A 19,344-nucleotide genomic window follows, 5' to 3' on the forward strand; every position below is an offset into this window, starting at 1 on the left:
CAGGCCCAGAGGTCACCTAGTCACAGTTGTCCCTACTATGATAGTATGTAAAATATTTCTGTTTAAATTATAGCAATTATTTCTAAATCTGCATTTGTATGAATTAGGATATGCAATTTTTGTGCGGTTACATTTTTTCTCCTTTTTGGCAGTGCATGATTGGCAACTAGCTTCATCCCCCCCCCCCCGTGTAACTTTCCTACCATAACTCTTGCTCTTCAGATGTCCTCAGGCCACGTTTTCCAAGTTTCTCTGACTTCCCTCAGACTAGAGGAAACCCTCAGGACAGGCTTTCATATTTGAAGTCTGTCTTTCTGAGTGTCGAGAAGTAAATTGCTACTTAACAGCCCAAATGTTTTATTCTCTTAGCTTCGAGTGCCCTGCAGTGGGCTAGTATAGAATATGGAAGATGATGGTGATGGTTAGGTCCATTTCCACCATTGTAATGGAACTCTATAAGTTAAATAATATTAACTGCTTAATTACCAGTCTATTAAAATTTGCATATAAGTAAAAATTCAGTTTAGGTGCCATGTTTGAGATGCTGAATGAAATGCTGTTTAATACACAAAAGCCACCATTCACTTCCAAAGTGCTGCCTTTGATGTTTTTCTTTTGAAGTTACAATAACAAAACCATCAAAATAAATGTGCCTTTCTATATTGGCACTAAGGGACGCAGGTGGCACTGTGGGTTAAACCACAGAGCCTAGGACGTGCCAATCAGAAGGTCGGCAGTTTGAATCCCCGCGACTGGGTGAGCTCCCGTTGCTCTGTCCCTACTCCTGCCAACCTAGTAGTTCGAAAGCACGTCAAAGTGCAAAGTACCTTCCGGCAGGAAGGTAAACAGCGTTTCCATGTGCTGCTCTGGTTCGCCAGAAGCGGCTTAGTCATGCTGGCCAGATGACCCGGAAGCTGTACACCGGCTCCCTCGGCCAATAAATGGTCAGGGGTCCCTTTACCTTTACCTTTACATATTGGCAACACCACATAAAAATTGCCCCTATTGTAATCAACAACATGCTGCTTCATTACAACTAGATGTGATTAAACCAACAGCTCAGGACTGCAATGATGTAAGGACCACCTCTTACCATATGAACCAACCTGGACTCTGCAATTACAATCTCAGGCATTACAATCTTCCTCGTGTGTTCCTTCCACAGGATGGCAACACGAGAGCAGGCCTTTTCTGCAGTGGCTCCCTGCTTCTGGAATGCTCTCCCTGGGGAGGCTTGCCTGGCGCCTTCATTACATATATTTTAGTGCCAGGTGAAAACATTCCTCTTCTCCCATGCCTTTGACTGATTAAACAACCTATGACCTTTAAAATGTGTCTGTGGGGCACAGTGTTGTTGGTTTATGTATTTTGTGTTTTTATGTTGTAAACCACCCTGTGATCTTCAAATGAAGGGCAGCATATGAATTTTATAAATACTACTAATAATATATCTTGCCTCTCTAATGCAAAAATCACAAGCTGGAAATGTGTGGCAAAATGATAATGCTGCTAAGTAATATATTTAAAAGTTAGGTACTTTCTTGAACAGAAAATGTGGTGGTTCTTGTACTTGTTTCTCCCTTATAATGCCTTTGTTATTTGAACTGACCCTCCCTTAATACTCAGCAGAAGAAATAATCAAAGTTACAAAAATAAAATAAAATTGTGCCCCCATTTCCCTTCTTAAAGAGCACTGATATTAGTCCAAAACAACTGTGGAAAAGCTATATTCTTGATTTTCAATCACGCTGTGCTGAATGTCTAAAAACGAAATTTCAATAAGAACTATTGGGAGGTTGGGTTAGTCTGCCACAGTGGCACAAGACCCCGGGCAATTGGGAAACAAGGGGCAGATTTAACTAATGACTCTGACTAATGGAAATATGTGCAAGGACTTCCACTAGTACAGCAGAGATTCCCCCCTTGCCCATCATTTAACTCCATATCCCTCCAACTGGCTCGGGGCAAGGGCTAGGAGAATGCTCAAAACACTGCACAGGGAGACAAGGGATTATTATGTTTGGCAAGCTGAAATAATTGTACTGATGGAGCAGTGGCCATGACACTCAGTTGAATTCCTCCCATGGAGACCCTCTATATGCTGCTAAATCAGGAGTCTCTGTCGTTTTCAAAGCTCTGCCCTACACAGTTGGATCACCAAGTTGGCTCACCAAAGCTAGTTGTGTTCCACACAAATTCCTGCAGAAGCTGCAGCAATCATTTGCTGTGTCATAGACATAGGGAAACAATTTTTCAGCCACTTCAGAATTAAAGTTGACTGCTAAGTACCAAGAAGAACAATGAGAAAACTTATGGGCAATTTGTTGAAGAATATCCAATATTCTTCTAATTGTTTTTTTGCTTAAGAATTTATAATGCTCCTGCACGCGATGCCTCAATGTGTTGGGAGTCATGAATCTTGATGCAATTTCCTGCTGAATCTATTTAAAGGATGTATATTTCTGAGGTTGTCAAATAAATCAAATATTGTGACACTTATAAATCACTCCTAGGAAGTGTGGATACCAAAAATACCTAATCTGAATTCCCAGCTAATTAATTTCCTATATGCATTTGAGAACACAAAAGAGAAAATTAGCTTGATTTGATTTGCACCAGTAATAGGCATAAAGTTGCTTCAGCAAGTTTCTACTGAAGGCCTAACGCGTGGAGAATTGTTAATCAAGGGTGCCATCTCTTATCAAGTGGAAAGTCGGTAAAGTATAGCTATCCTAAGTCTTTCTGCACGTGATACAATGCTGCATTGCACATCAACTGACAAATTATATTCTGTGATCCAAACTATGAAGGTCACTGACTTGTTCATGCAGAAGATCTGCAGCAGAATGTTGTTGTTTAAGTGCTTCTTTGGTTCAAATCAGCCACATCATTTCCTTAGTCTACTCGTCACCTCATTAATAGCAAATTTAATGTCTACTTAGTCTGTAATGGAAAGGAAATTACAGTGAAGGTTTACTTATCAGCTAGTGATGTAGGCTACTATATACAGTAGCTGATGCCCATTGACTCATTAGCCTTGCATTTTGTTTATTCACGAGCAATAGACAAATGTGTTTGCTTGACTTATGACTCTCCATGAGCTTGGGGTAAGTGACATTTCCACGTCACCCCATAGGCTGCTCTGTGACGTATAAATACATGCAAATTTTCGTTGCTCAGATTGATAAATATTTTATATTTGCCCTGAGACACTTGAAAGCTTAACTTGATTGCTATGTTGGATAAATATGGTATGATTTAGAACACTTCACAAGACTTCTAGTCACTTAGGTGAAAACATTTCTTATAGCTGGGTAAAATATACGATGACAAGCCTGTATAATAGAGGCATAATAGATTTATAAGCCCTTGGAAACCCCTGGTAACATTTTTCAATGTTTAAATGATTTATTAGTAAATAAAATTAATGGGTAGGAAATTATTTTCCTTTTACATGTTTTGTTTGCCGAAGGCGTTTGGCTAACATATTGGTTCAGCCTGTTTTGTGGTAAGGACTTCACTCAGTTGTAAAACATAACTTCATGTCTGTCAATCAGACATATTTGCCTTTTATTTTACAGCTGCTTTGGGTTCATGCCCCTGATTCTTCCATGTTAAGTGATGGATGTGATTTTGTTAAGAACAGAGTAATTGGAAATATGTGACCTGCACAACCCAGGGGTTAAATCATGCAGGGAACCTCCCAAGGGTAGAGCAGGTTCCCTGCTTCGGACCTTCACCCCAACTGGTCCTCACACACTTATTTACACAGAAGTAAAGAGAGCCTGTGGACAGGGATTTAGTGGAAGTTGATTTTGCGGTCATAAAATTATAGAATTGTAGATTTGGAAGGGGTCCCAGGGATCATCCAGCTCCCTGCAATGCAGGAATCATAACTAGGTCATACCTGACAAATGGCCATCCAACTTCTGCTTAAAAACTTCCAAGCAAGGAGAGTCCATCACCACTCATGGGAATCTGTTCCACTGTCGAACAGCTCTTAATGTCAGAAAGTTACTCCTGATGTTTAGTCGGAATCTCCTTTCTTGCAACTTGAATCTGGAGTTGGAGAAAACAAGCTTGTGTCATCCCTTTAGATATATACTTTTTCTTGAATTTTTTGCAAATGGGTTTGTTATCATTTCTAAGATAGTTTTGTTATGAGTCAAAAATAGGATGATGTCTGGTAATATGTGTTGCACTGGTTAACCAAAATTGTAATTTTATCCAAATCTTCTCCATTACACTGTATATCATGCTAATGACATAATGGTGTGTCCCCCCCCAATACCCTTTTACTTGCAGTTTAGGTCTCTTGCCCTGATGAATAAAGTTTGCAATCATTCATTTGCCATTAGCCCTTTATATATTTGAAAATGGTTATCATATCTCCTCTCAGTCTCCTCTTCACCAGACTAAACAAACTCAGTTCCTTCAATCTTTCCCCACAAGGCTTGGTTTCCAGACCCTTGATCATCTTGTTCACCCTCCTCTGAACATGTCCCAACTTGTCAATATCCTTCTTAAACTGTGGTGCCCAGAACTAGACACAGTACTTCAGGTGTAGTCTCACCAAGGCAGACTAGTGAGGGTCTATTACTTCCCTAAATCAGGACACTATACTTCTGTTGATGCAGCCTAGAATAGCATTAGCTTTTTTGCTGCTGCATCACACTGTTGACTCATGTTAAGCTTGTGGTCTACTAAGATCCCCTAGATACTTTTCACACTTATTACTGGCAAGCCAGGTGTCCCCCATCTTACATTGGTGCAGAGATTTATCTTCCTACTTAAGTATAGAACATTACATTTGTCTTTATTGAAATTCATTTTGTTGGTTTTGGCAGAGTTCTCCAATCTGCTAAGGTCATCTTGAATCCCAAGTCTGTTTTCAGTACCATTGGACACCCCTCCCAGCTTGGTGTCGTCTGCAAATTTGATGATCATCCGCTCAATACTTTCATGGTGCTGTGTTCCACAATAGTGTGCAACCTCTCAAGAGGGTTTTGAGAGATACATGGAGGTGGTGAGGTGTGAAACAAACATTTTATGAGGAAAAAATAAAATGTGGTGCAAGGGGTTAAAATTCCATTATAAGGTTTATTACTAAAACAGTCTTATAATAAATACATTGTGGTTCATTTTCATTACTCAATTAATTTTCGTATCTGGGAAAGCTGAACAAATCTTGGCAGCATTTCATGTTTCAGTCCACTTCCTTGCTTGGCTCCTAGGCAGCCATTTTATTTGCCAAGTTGCAGCTTCCTTCCTTGGCTCAGTTAGACGAAAGCCCTGAGGGAAGAAATCATGTTACGTCCTCCTTCTTCACGATGCAGTGTAGCCGATACATCCTCAATGCCAGCTTGGGCTGCTTTTTAACCTGCTACCAAATGACCAAGCAGGGCCTCGTTTAGACTAAAATGACTTGTATTATTCATTGTACAAGGTACAACTTCAGAAAATGAGGAAGTACATGAATATTTATGGTATGTTAAAATAAAAGCCTATTGTGCTGCAGTTAAAAGAAGCAGCTTGGCTGGCTATTATCAAGCTGAAGTAAATGGATTGCAATATATATGTACAGTGGTACCTCGGTTTACGAACATAATCCGTTCTGGAAGTCCGTTCTTAAACCAAAGCCCTGCTTAAACCAAGGCACGCTTTCCCCAGTGAGGCCTCCCGCCGCCAGTGCCCTTCCACCATTTGGATTCCATTCTTAAACTGAGGTAAAGTTCTCAAACCAAGACACTATTTCCGGTTTAGTGGAGTTCGTGAACCAAATCGTTCTTAAACCAGGCTGTTCTTAAAACGAGGTTTAGATATGAAAGGGTCGTGACCTTATGGTCTTTCAAGGCTATTCAGTCAAAAGTAATTTTGTTTTGATGTTCATCATCATCATCATCAATATCATAAAAAAAAAATTATTTATATCCCGCCCTCCCCAGCCGAAGCCGGGCTCAGGGCGGCTAACAACAATAAAACAGTACAACAGTACAACAGTACAACACAACACATTATAGAGTTATAGAGATCTCTAATATATTAATTGCACTTGTTTTCAGACATCTAAGTGTTAAATCAACGTATTGTTTTCTTTTGGCTCTCCCCCCACCCCCACCACTGTTATTGCAGCAGTGTGTCAACAACTTGCATTTAAGGTTAATGCTGTCATAGCATCTGCTTGTATAGGCATGTGCAATTGGCCATTTGTGAACCCAGCTTAAACTTGGTACTGGCCAATAAAACAGCTCAAAGAGTAAACTCTTGGTCAGCATGCGTATGTAATAAGCCCTAGGGTGTCAAATCTGTGGTGATGGTTGCACTTACAGAGTATGGGCGTTAAATGCTTGGGCTCTGGGAATGATTGGCTGCTAGCGGAACATGAGCGGCAGATGGAATAACACCATACTCAGATTAGTGTTTTTGAGGCAGGACTGCACAGTGTTAAGAAAACGAGACTGCCCCCCGCCCCATCCCTAAATAGTAGGTGTGTTTCTAGTTCAGTGCATCCTATGTCCTCATGTCTTTGTGAAGCCCATTTCCTTCTATCTAAAAATGACAGCCAAGGGTTCTGGGCAGGGAAACACATGATAGCAATGGTGCGTACTAGTAAAGATGCGGTAAGATGAACTAAACCTTGTTGAAATGGGAAGGTGAAAATTGACATGGGACTATTATTTCTGGTGGCTGTCCTGTGTACAAGAAGAAGAAACCAAATGGCAGAATAATCTGTGCTCTTCATATAAATGCATAGAGCAGCCAAGTAGATAATGACAATCGCCTTTTCCCTCGTAGTTCTGCACTCCCCACCTCTATCTCACACACATATCTTTGAAGAGGCATCTTTTCCCTTCTACACACCATGCCCTCCAGGCAAGTGTGCAAACATCTTTGATAAACATCGGATCCTCTGCAGACTACAAAAACGGGAACTGATGTCTTATAAGTTATAGCTTGTGCTAAATCTATCACTGTAGCCAAAATCTGACAGCATTTCCCCAATAGTTTCTGTTATAGGACTATAAGACTTTTTGGGCCAAACCACATAACATCTGACAGACAATCAACTCCTTACAGATTGCCTGGTGATCAAGAGTAGGTATCTTAAATCAAGGGAAGAGTATAGAAAGCCATTGTACTTGAAAAATTTCAGGATTGAACTGTGTTGGAATGTGAACTGTACCTAGTTCAGAAATATAAGCCCCAAAGCTCTCGAATTTTTGTCTAGCTTGTTATGGGATTCACTGTCACTTGCCAACCAGCACCCCTTCTGAAAACAAACATCTGTGTGAAGTTGTGGGGAGTGGGATGGGCAGAGATAACTCACTGAAGTCTTTTAGGCTTGGATACTTCACCAGTGTGGTCAAGGTAATCATTTCTTGCTAGGGTGCACTGGGACAAGGTGTGCCACTCCTGGCTTATTGTATACTAACTAACCTTGACTAGTATTCTGTGCAGGCAGCGACTGAAACCTCTCTTTTCTAAAGTTAAATAGAAATGGGTATGCTATTCCTATAATTGCCCCCTGCCCACGCATATGCACTTTGAAAGTAACTTTGCAATATCATGAAAGAGGTTTTATTTATGCAACACTTAAATATGGAAGAAACACAACATGTGCATAAAAGAAGTTGAAAACTGAGCCATCTGTTGTGAGCAGATGTAAGGTTTTGTGTTAAAAAATATTAATCTTCCAGTGCTTGCCTTTTTTTTATTGTGAAGCAAACAAGAAAGATCACCTGGAATGTCACGGTTAATAGTTTTCAAATAACATCTGATAATGTCTGTGGTGCATTTGTTTGTGTGGCAAACCTCTGTCCTGCAGAGAGTTGAGACCTACTTATATGGTTAAAAAAAAAAAAGGCCACAGTGATTATGCTCTAAGCAATAATCATTGATTGGATGGATGGATGCTGGCCTCCCGACTTTTTCCATGATGTTGAAGTGTGCTTACTCAAAGGCATGGTAACAAATGGACATTGATTATTATTTTTTAAAGTTCATTATAATTTCAAAATGTCTGTAAGAATTTAAATACAGCGGTACCTCGGGTTACATACGCTTCAGGTTACAGACTCCGTTAACCCAGAAATAGTACCTCGGGTTAAGAACTTTGCTTCAGGATGAGAACAGAAATCGTGCTCCGGCAGCGCAGCAAGCAGCAGGAGGCCCCATTAGCTAAAGTGGTACTTCAGGTTAAGAACAGTTTCAGGTTAAGAACAGACCTCCAGAACGAATTAAGTACTTAACCCAAGGTACCACTGTAGATAATAGCAAAAGGTGGGGAGGTAAATATTAGCATTGTGCCATTCCAGCTTTTTGGCAGAGAGTGGGAGGGGACATAATTGTTAAGGGTTAATAGCCAAGTCGTTTTAGGAAATACAGTGTATTCATTTGAGGAATGTGCAAGTAGATTGAGTGATGGGAACATCAAATCAGATATCAAATCCAATGGAGCTATGCAATAAGGAATGGCAATTGGCTTGTTGGCTTATTACAGAGGCAGTGTCCTTGCTGTGATCCAGAACTTAAAGAAAGGTCCTAGTCAATCAAATTATGACTTAGACTTTTCCAAACATGCTTCTGTGAATATACCTCTGTGTTCTGGACAAAGACTGCTTCAGATATTTGATTCATAAGAAAGATGTTCTAGAACTGGCCAATTTAAATTTGAGCCTCATTGATCTTAATAGGGTAATAGAGTAGGGTAAAGTGATCTTATCTGAAGGACTTGGAAAAATGTATTAGCAGGCAGGTTGGCTTTCTGCTTACTAAGTCTTTTTGACCTAGCTGTTGCATTTCCCCCCCAGTTGCCTAAGACTGGAGTAAAAACATTTGAATTCCGGAGAAAAAAGGCATGCGGTTTTTTGCCTTTGTTGAAGCATAGACTTTCAACATGCAAGCTAATGCAAACCATGGTGCCATCATAAAATGATTCCATAGTATATTTTGAACGATACAACAGCAGCTTTAAAACCATAGGTTTACGTTTACATGTTTGGTATTAACAATGGCAGGAATAGGGAACTTCAGGTTCCCAAATGAGACCGTCAAATTCTTTTTCTCTGAGCCTCTGGCCCAAGCCATACCCTTTCCCCCAAGCCAAACTCCTTTCCCCAAGCCACACCTCCCACCAGCCCTTCTCTTTACCCTCCTTGAGTACCTTTGCCAGGCTGGAATTAACCTATTAACGTAGGTTGCTTACTTGGGTGGAGAATGGAGAAATATTTGTGAGTGGGTAGAAACCTCTGATTCTTGCATGGCTGAAATGAAGCATAAAATAAAAAAGTAAAAGTCACGGCTGGCTATTTATACCTCTGGCTATATACCCCACAGGCATGAAACCCCTGAAATGTTTCCCATAATGTAATGTGACCCTTAAGCTAGAAAATGTTCCCTGCCCTTAATCTATGGTTATCAGCACCTAGGTAATGTAAAATAATGTTCAATGTCAGGATGGAAAAGTCATGGGAAAGTGTTGCTCTAGAGCAGGCCTGGAGAGCCTGTGAGCTTCCAGAAATTGCTGAACTACATCTCCCATCTTCCCTGACTATTGGCAATGCTCACAGAGGTTGATGGGAGTTGGAGTCTAAAATCATCTGGAGGGCCACAGGTTCCCATCCCTGCTCCAGGGAAAAGAGGTGGGGGAGGGGCACGCTCCCAGAAGCTGAATTCCATGGTGTGTAATACATTTGCACCAAGCCAAAGATACTAAAGAACAGAAACTTTTAAAGGAATTTACCTTTTTTGGTATGATATCTTTTACTGTACTCAGTAAAAAGAAAATGCCTGTTCCCAAACACGAACCATTAGTTCATAGCATTTTAGGTATCTGTTTACTCTGTATTAACTATCAATATGTTTCCAACAGAACCACACAAATCTAACTTTTTTTATGTATTCACATTGTGTGCTTTGTTTAAGCTTTGAAAAATTAGCAATTTATTGTAGTCTTTTTTTAAAAAAGGGAATTGCCTTTCTCATCTAGGAATTTTTTTTATTTTAAAAAAATTAATTTTGCTTGCTTTTGTGACAAAAACAAAACACTTAACCTATATGTAACATATAGCTGCAAATACGACGTTTTAAGTGTGTTTTAAGTGCAATATACAACGTGACACTAGATGATGACGGTGAGCCTTATGGTAAATTCAATGCATTTTAAAAAATGCTTTGTAAAAAAGCATTTTCAGAACTTTTTAATATGTGTGTAAATTCAACCATAGTTAAGAGCCTTGGGTGATTTTTTTTTTTTTTAACCTATGACTGGAATTCGGCAATAAATGTCAGAGAACATTTCTGTATTTTTCTATTTCTCAGAAGACTTAATGACACCAACAGTTTTATTTTAAGCATTTTCTGTTATGATTAATCCAACATGTTGTGTTTGTTCTGTGTTGTAAGTTTGTACCATGATATAAGCATTTGAGGGAAGAAACAGTGTAAGAAGAAGGGGGAGGGAATACAGAAGTACCATAGGAATTGGGTTAGCGATTAGTGAATGATCTGTTTCAGAGTTAAGATTACTCTCTGCTTTAGAAAACTTTATTTGGGATACAGAGTGTGGCTCAGCTTCTTAGAGAATGATCTGCATGAGGAAAGACTAAATCTCCCCATAACTATACCAGCAGTAAAGAGAAAGGAGGGTGCTGTTGGAAGTTTATACATGGGGCTGAGGTTTTTATCCAGATTGCTGTCTGAAATCACAGAGCAACTAATAGAAAAAGACTAAAAGAGTCACTGGGCTGAGAAGCAGATCACTTTCAATGGACAATTCAGTGAGCTGACAGTCATTTCCTCAAGAGCAAGCTATCTGCAGAGAGAAGACAACAGGATATCTCAAGGTGACCTGTCTTGCTGCTAAACTATGAAAGATCCAGCTGAAATTCTAATTTTAAGGGCCTGGTTGCAGCCTCAGGCTGGATTGTCAATCAAATTCTAGATTGGCTGACCAACTCTTCAAAGGTTAAGAGCACTCAAGCTTCTGATTTACCACCTGATTTGCTGCAGCTCACTTGCATGAAGCAGAGCATCCTCTGAGACAGCTGGAAGAAAGGAATCGCTCTTATTCTTCTGCTGTTATTCTCCTTTTCATGCATAGAGCTAAATGCGTGAATATAATTCACACATACTTGGTGTGCAAACAGCACTGCAAATCACACAGTCAGAACAAAGCCCTAGAATTTATGTGGGGGGAGGGGACTCTGGCAAGTGAGGAGAAGCCCCTTGCAGTTAAATCCAATCTTTGGGGTCCTTGAGGGTTACATAATGCATACAGATTGGCCCAGGCAACTTGGCTTCTATATTGAGTTTCTCTATACTCTTGGCCAAAGATGAGCATTCATAAAATCTTCCCACCTTGTTCCTGCTTGGCTTGCTCCCAAGACCCTCAGTTTTAAGAACCCAAAGCCTGTTAAACTAGAGAGCTTGGTGTACTTTGAACACTTAGGAGTAACTGAAACTATATTGGATTAATGCATTGGTCATCTAAATTGATGGAGCTGCCAGACCAGAGCTACTAATGTTAAAAGGAAATTCTTGTGGAAATAGCAGCCGCTTGTAATGGAAGACTTCTATTCTCCAAGGAAGAGAATAATCTTCTAATCAGGAAGTAGAAGACTCCATGGAGTCATAACAATGCAGTTGCCCCAGTCCAGAGGGAACTGAGATGGTACGCATTGGGCCATGTTGTCCAAGAATGTCAAAAGGTTCCTGGCCTGGTAAAGTCTCAGCAGCTGTCCCCATGCCATCATAGCCATCTATACATCAGATATGAGGGAGGACCCGAGGAATGTTACCTCTACTATTCTTTTGTCAGTAAAGCCTACTTTCAGCACATAACCATTTCTCTCATTTGTGGGCTTAATTGCCAATTGAAAGGGAGGGGGGGATGGATAGACCCAGGCCGTTCCTTCCCTCACTGATGAGCTTGTGGGATTGTTGCATAATATTTCAGCAGCACAATGGTTTTTTTCCCTTGCACCAGTCAATTGATTGCAGCAATTTGGAAGATTAGCAAAGGGACAGACAGTGGAAGAATTATTTTCCACACTAACCATTAGCAATGTGTCTCATAATTAGCAAAGTCTCTATGCTGAAAGGAGCACTACCTTGCTACTCTACATAGATTGAAGACAGGTCTCAATTTCCACTATGTTTGCTGTGGGAATTATGTGGATTAGAGTTACCTAAGCAATATAAATATTTATTTATGCGACCACTGCCGCTCGAGTGATTTTTGCCCAAAGATGGAAAGAAGAAAATGTCGACCAAAGAAGAATGGCAACAGAAGCTATTAGAATACTCAGAAATGGCAAAATTTACTGGAAGAATAAGAAACCAAGATGATAAACTTTTTAATATAGAATGGAAACTGTTTATTGAATATTTAGAATATTATTGTAAACAAATTAAGACATTAGCAGGAGTAGAAGAAATGATCAGAGTACACTGATCAAGAATTAGTTTGCAATCTGATAACTTGCTTGTTGGGCATTAAACCACATGGAACTTGTTCAGGCTTGTTTCTGAGCAGACATGGATATAAATTCATTCAGTTTTCAAAACTGCTATGCTTTACATTTATGGCCAGGGCTCAGAATCATTTTTTAAAAAGAAAATAAGAATGGGAGGTGGCAAAAAAAAGCTGATTATATTATATTTGGGTCAATTTGTTCAGGTGGATTAAGATCCTGTGCCACAATTAAATTCCATGAAAATGACTTACTTTTCTAAGATGCCCACATATCCAGTTTAAGCTGTAGCCTAAATATTGCTATAAACCAGCCGTCTCCAGGCTGGACTCTCCAGATATTTTGGATCTGAAATCCCATTAACCCCATGGTGGTTGGGGCTGATTATTATTATTATTATCCGTGGTGGTGTTTATTAATTGCCTTCCACATATATCCCAAGGCAGTGTACCAAATACGATTTAAAAACAGCATATAAAATAACATGATGATGAATTTACAAACAAAACAAAGTGTAGACCCATGGCAGAGAAATAGTGATCCAACTGTGAATAGCTTGTTGGAACAAAAATGTCTCCAGTTGTTTCCTGTCGTATCTTGACAGGAATGCTGATAGAATCATAGAATTGTAGAGTTGGAAGGAACCACAAGGGTCATCACCCTGCAATGTAAGACTCTTTTGCCCAATGTGGGGCTCAACCCCACAACCCTGAGATTAATCTACAGTGGTACCTCGCAAGACGAATGCCTCGTAAGACGAAAAACTCGCAAGACGAAAGAGTTTTTTGTTTTTTTAGTTGCTTCGCAAGACGAATTTCCCTATGGGCTTGCTTCGCAAGACGAAAACGTCTTGCAAGTTTGTTTCCTTTTTCTTAAAACCGCTAATACCCAGGGTGCATTGCTTGAAGAGGTGGGAATCCGTGCTTCGCAAGACGAAAAATTCGCAAGACGAAAAAACTCGCAGAACGAATTAATTTCGTCTTGCAAGGTACCACTGTACCAACTGAGCTATCCCAGCAATCCAAAACAGCTTGAGGGCACCATATTAAGGAAGGCTGCTATAAGCATAAATTGTAGTGCTACAGTCCACTTTCTTGCAATAAAAAATAGGCTTTCTCTTTCACTATAGTGGCAGGTGGATGCAATGATAATGAAGTCTTCCTCTGAAACTTACCTTCAGCACTTTGCCTGAAATCTCTCCCCTAACCAGAGTCAAAATCACATGAGTATATGGAACTTCCAAAGGTCAACATGCTTCCCTATTTTTTATAGTGCCTGGGCCTGTTCCATATGTGCAGTATAATCTTTTCCTTCAGAGGAAGCAGTTTAGAAAACCTGAAGTCAGATAATAAAATAAGAAAAAATTATGTGCTTCAAATGTCAGGCACTGTGCTGTGATTGTGCTAAAAAGGAATAAATGTTGCCTGCAGGCTTCTGGTCGATGAAAATAAGAGAGTTATCCTCAAGGTGTCCCTACAACTTGTGGAATTAGTCACCATTATATGCTGCTGCTAAATAAGGGTCTAGTACCAGACATTGTAAAGGCAGCAATAAATGGTCTCGGTCAACAGGTTTTCCATTATAGGGGAAGTGGGTATGAATAAATATTTCTTCAGGTAGAAAATACTGTCATTATGAAATGCTTCTAAGCAATCACCCTAACCTACATTTTCCCCTTCTCTAACGGGGGCTGGGAAAGTCCTCTGCAGTTCTCAGTGTTCTCTGCAATGATAGATTTTAGCAGCAATTAGATCTTCAGCACATTTCATCTTCTTATACATGCATAGTAAATGCCACCAGAATGGCACATCACAGGCCGAAATATTGGGAAATTTTGGAGCAAGAAGGAGACAAATTGAAATTGCAGAGTTTTGAGAAATTAAAAGATAAAGTGCGAGACTGGCTTCACTATTATCAAATAAGGGAGGCCTATAATTTGGACAAAAAAATTGGCTTCCAGGTGGAAAAATCAAAATTGGAAACAGAACTGTTAGACCCCAAAACTAAGATACTTTCAAGAATGTATAACTTGCTACTGAAATGGAACACCCAGGATGAAACGGTTAAATCTGCTATGATTAAATGGGCACAAGATGTTGGACATAACATTATGTTCGCTGACTGGGAACAGTTGTGGACCACAGGTATGAAATTTACGGCATGTAATGCCCTAAGAGAGAATATTATGAAAATGATATACAGGTGGTACATGACACCAGTCAAGCTTGCAAAAATCTATCATTTGCCTGATAATAAATGTTGGAAATGTAAAGAAAACGAAGGTACATTCTTTCACCTTTGGTGGATGTGCCCAAAGATCAAGGCTTTCTGGGAGATGATCTATAATAAAATGAAAAAGGTATTTAAATATACCTTCCTGAAGAAACCAGAGGCCTTTCTCCTGGGCATAGTCGGCCAATTGGTGCCAAAGAAGCATAGAACTTTCTTTATGTATGCCACAACAGCAGCAAGAATACTTATTGCAAAGTATTGGAAGACACAAGATTTACCCACCCTGGAAGAGTGGCAGATGAAGGTGATGGACTATATGGAACTGGCGGAAATGACTGGCAGAATCCGAGACCAGGGAGAAGAGTCGGTGGAAGAAGATTGGAAGAAATTTAAAGACTATTTGCAGAAATATTGTAAAATTAATGAATGTTAAAATGATGCTGGATTGAAATTAAGTGGCATTAGCAACAAGGCCAATAAGAATATGTAAAAATGGATTGATAATGGATGAAAATATATAGTCATAATATGTTAAGATATAGAGTTAAGATAAATGAAAGAGGGTAAGGATTTGCTGAACTGACTATGTGAACGGGAATACAAAAAAGGGAGGTGTGAGGAGGTCAAGGAAACAAGCAAACGAGTTTAAAGATATGAAAAAAATGGATTTGTTTTTAACTTTTTCTACTTTATTTTATTTTATTTTATTTCTTTCTTTTTTGTATTTTGTATTTTCTTTTTTTCTATGTATTTCTGTATTTTTTGTATTTTTCTTTTTTCTCTTGCTTTCTTTTTATTCTGTAAATTTCTGCTTTTTGTAAAACCCCAATAAATATTTTATATATATATATAAAAACAGAATGGCATATCACAGGCGACCTTCCCAAATAGCTCCTCATAATTTTGCTAATTCTATTATACCCCACCCATCTGGATGGATTGCCCCAGCCACTCTGGGTGGCTTCCAACACATATAAAAACATAATGCAGTGGTACCTCGGGTTAAGTACTTAATTCGTTCCGGAGGTCCGTACTTAACCTGAAACTGTTCTTAACCTGAAGCACCACTTTAGCTAATGGGGCCTCCTGCTGCCGCCGTGCTGCCGGAGCACAATTTCTGTTCTCATCCTGAAGCAAAGTTCTTAACCTGAAGCATTATTTCTGGGTTAGCGGAGTCTGTAACCTGAAGCTTATGTAACCTGAGGTACCACTGTACTAAAGCCGGTGGCACTTTACTTGTTTTTGCCTGAGATTATCCAGGTTCCCCCCCCCCACATTCTTGTGTTCAGCTCTAAAATAGATACACATGGTTCATATTACAATGGGTGATAACCACGTAAGTCATACTCAGAGCAGACCCATTGAAATCAATGGGCTCCAGAGACGTAATGTTGATTTCAATGGGTCTGCTCTGAGCATGACTAAAGTTGCCCGGTACCCTTCATAATTTACAGGATATTTCAGTGCCCTAAAAACATGCAGCAATGCATGTGTGTTTATGCACATTTCTTGTGAACGCTATTGCACCGCCTTTTGAAGATAGGTCACATTCACACCATATGTTTAAAGCATATGACTTCCCTGAAAGTATCCTGGAAAATATGGTTTGTTAAGGGTGCTGGGAATGGTAGTTGCTTGGTGTTTGCAGAGGGCATAGTTAACGTATCTGAAAGTGACATTTTCCTGCATCTGCAATGAATGACTAGGAAAGATAGAGACTACTTGCAGGGTACCATAGTATGTACTAGTGAAGTGAAAAGAGAGCCTTGTAATGAAATCTCATTGAAGATGCAGAGAGTATGTTTCAGCATTAGGCATTCTCCTCATGTTTCACATAAATGCATCCTGGCCTCATGAGAGGATGAGCAGTGCATTTGCACTGGCTCATTCAAATTGAATGTTGGAAGGAGAAGCATCTTGAGCAAACAGGGAACAGTCTGTCTGCTTGTCTGTCTATTTATTTATTTATCTACTGGTTTATTGGGAGTGGGGAGGAAAGGTTAAAGCTGTCAGCTACTTACCCTACTCTTTTACTGGATGTTTATTTGCTGGTCTTTTTGAACGCTGAAGACATTCTTCAAAGAATCGTTTGGCAAGATTACAGATTTCTGCATAGCCCAGGTCTGGATGAAATTTAACCAATACCTGCTTTACAAAGTTGCATTCGTCACAACGTCACCTGTTGTAGCATTCTATGGAATGGATAGTGTTGTGTCAGGGGCCACAAAGGATTCAAATGTCTTTCCAGGTTTTGCTGCTTCATTTTGCTTCTTAAAATTGTAACAGCACTGCAGAGCTCTCATTCATTTTTTCCTCTCTCTTTCTCTCCCCCTTCCCTCATTCTTTCTCTCACCCCCCCCTCCTGTACCTCTCTATTTTAGTGCTGAAACGAAATGAGACTGTAAATGAGAATGTTTGATATGACTATCCCAAAGCAATATTTTTTTGTGAGCAAAAGTATACCTTTGAGACATGCTTTTTGGTTATTGGGCGTTCATAGCCATGGAAGCTTAATATACAGAGAAGCAATCCTAGACTTGATCATTTCTTCAGTATTGCACTAAATTCTTCATTTAAGTGGAATTGGATGTTTGTTTGCAATGGGGTATGGGTATCATCTTGCTTCTTTACTTGATATTTTAGAAACAGTATTAATTTGGCACAGCAAATGAATGAGAGTACTAGATAATAACAAGAAGGTTAAGATTAATGTTCTGTGTAACTTCCAGGCACATGCATGTTTCAAACTTATTTGGCTTCAGATTTTGCAGCTATATTGAGAGAAAAGAGAAATTACTCTCTTGGAAGTGATTGCACAATGTCAGTGAGGATTTGCTTCTCGTGTGTTTTCCTCCTTGAACATTAGGCAACTTGCATTACTAAATAGGCCTCAAGTTTCACTGAGCCAAAAAGTATATTCTATAGCACTGCAACACTGTTATTTTATGCAAAGGATGAAAATGATATTTCAGAGACAGAAATCTGTAGAAAATGTTTGCTGCTAACACTCAGTTTATTATGAATCTGCAGAGTTTGCTGGTGAAAATTTACTTCCTGTAAGGAACAAAAAGTTTCAGATTAAAAATGTATGCACACATGAGTGTATGCACGCACTTGTACACACACTCACACACTGCGTTGCTGAAGAATTTCACTAATTAGTAACAAACCTTGCCATTGGAACCACTTGATTGGTGTGCCTGAAAGAGCAGCTGCAAAACTGTGTAGTAAGCCTCATGTCACTGCTATTTGAGCATATATATTCTCTGGATGTGAGTTCAGCCTAGTATAGGTTCAGTTCCTATATCCTCACGTTTACTGGCTGGAGTCCTCTTTTGAATATTACAACCTAGTCATAGGCTGCAATTTATTTCATGCACATTGGGAAAGGAGTATCATAAGGGGCTGTTTTCCATTTATTGCATGAAAGTAGATTTAATCCGTGTTTAAGACTGATAATTTAAGAAGGCCTGTGGCAGTCCTATACATGAGGACCACAAATTCTAAATAAACAGAGCCTGCTGCACTAGTAAATTAATGCCCTGGTGAATTTTTCAGAAGGAGCTATTTTTCTGGATGGCAAATGATTATGTGAACTGTTGTCATATAAAACATTTTTTTAAAGACCTGTGAGACTGTTTTGCTATTTCTGCTGCTTTATGCTGATGTGACTGTGAGCTGGCTCACATTCCAAGAAGGATCCAATAAGAAAAGAGAGGGAGAAAGTGACAAGTTGTCTGGCAATAAATTAGGGTGAGGGATTGCATTGGTACCTCCATTTGTCAAATGCTCTAGCTTGTGCATTTTATTTTTATCTGGTGCAGTGGAGACTGGCAAAGAGCTCTTTTAAAATTTTATGGTTGTGCATAGAAAAGGCAAGAGACAATCCAAATTGTTCCGACCCATTAAAGACTTCTGAGGTAAGAGAATGTTCTTTCTGTGTGCTCTGTGTTCTCTTCTGTGTTAGCAGCAAGGTGATGTGTTGTGAAGTTCAGTTAAACTTTTGCCTCATATTAACAATGAGCTTTCTCAAGTTTCACTTTTTAGCCTTTTTGAATGGAGGTGATCAAGTCAGGGTTATCCTTAAGTTCCCATTGATTTCAATGGAAGGGTTTAAATACATTCTTGAATTTCTCCCACTGAAACAAAAGCATTTTAAAAGTGCTTACATTTGTCTTGGTAATATCCATGTGTTTTAATATTTTTAGTGTTTTGTTGGGGAAAAAACTGCAGGCATTAATGGCAGTGCTGTTTCGTCTAATGGAGGTGAAAACTTACTTTTCTGGAATTTATGCCTTAATGTTTTTGTTTGGAGGTGTGATTTCCTTGTTTACAATGCTATGAAAGTTCCTTATTTCCAACATCGCACTGTCTTATTATTCTTTATATTGAACAGTATGGAAACTGGGAATTGTGATATTTAAAAAGGAAGGTATATTCTCACTGAGAATATGAGGAGAAATTAAATAATATTTTGCCATTAGCAGACATGAAATAGGAAACAAGTGGTTACATATCTAGTGGTTCCAAAACCTGCTCTTTTTTAAATAGCACTCTACCTTTCACATAGCAGGCAGTGTGTATATTCAGCAAGATGTGTCTATTTTGCTTGGGCCTACACCTGGTTTATTAAAATGAA

General features: G+C 39.3%; 1 protein-coding gene across 3 annotated transcripts in view; it reads left to right on the forward strand.

Annotated features, from left to right (window-relative positions):
* Nucleotides 1-19,344, forward strand: part of FRMPD4 (FERM and PDZ domain containing 4) — a 216,760-nt gene that overhangs the window by 70,989 nt on the left and 126,427 nt on the right. Inside the window, exon 1 of one of the 3 annotated variants that reach the window (XM_083612100.1) lies at nt 16,611-16,826. The exons of the other annotated variants lie outside the window; for them this stretch is intronic. The gene's annotated coding sequence lies outside the window, so the exon portion shown is untranslated. Of the gene's footprint in view, nt 1-16,610; nt 16,827-19,344 lie in introns of those variants that run through there. 3 annotated transcript variants of the gene reach the window in all.

Source organism: Podarcis filfolensis (assembly GCF_964270895.1).
Source record: "Podarcis filfolensis genome assembly, chromosome: 4".
Taxonomy (NCBI): Eukaryota; Metazoa; Chordata; class Lepidosauria; order Squamata; family Lacertidae; genus Podarcis; species Podarcis filfolensis.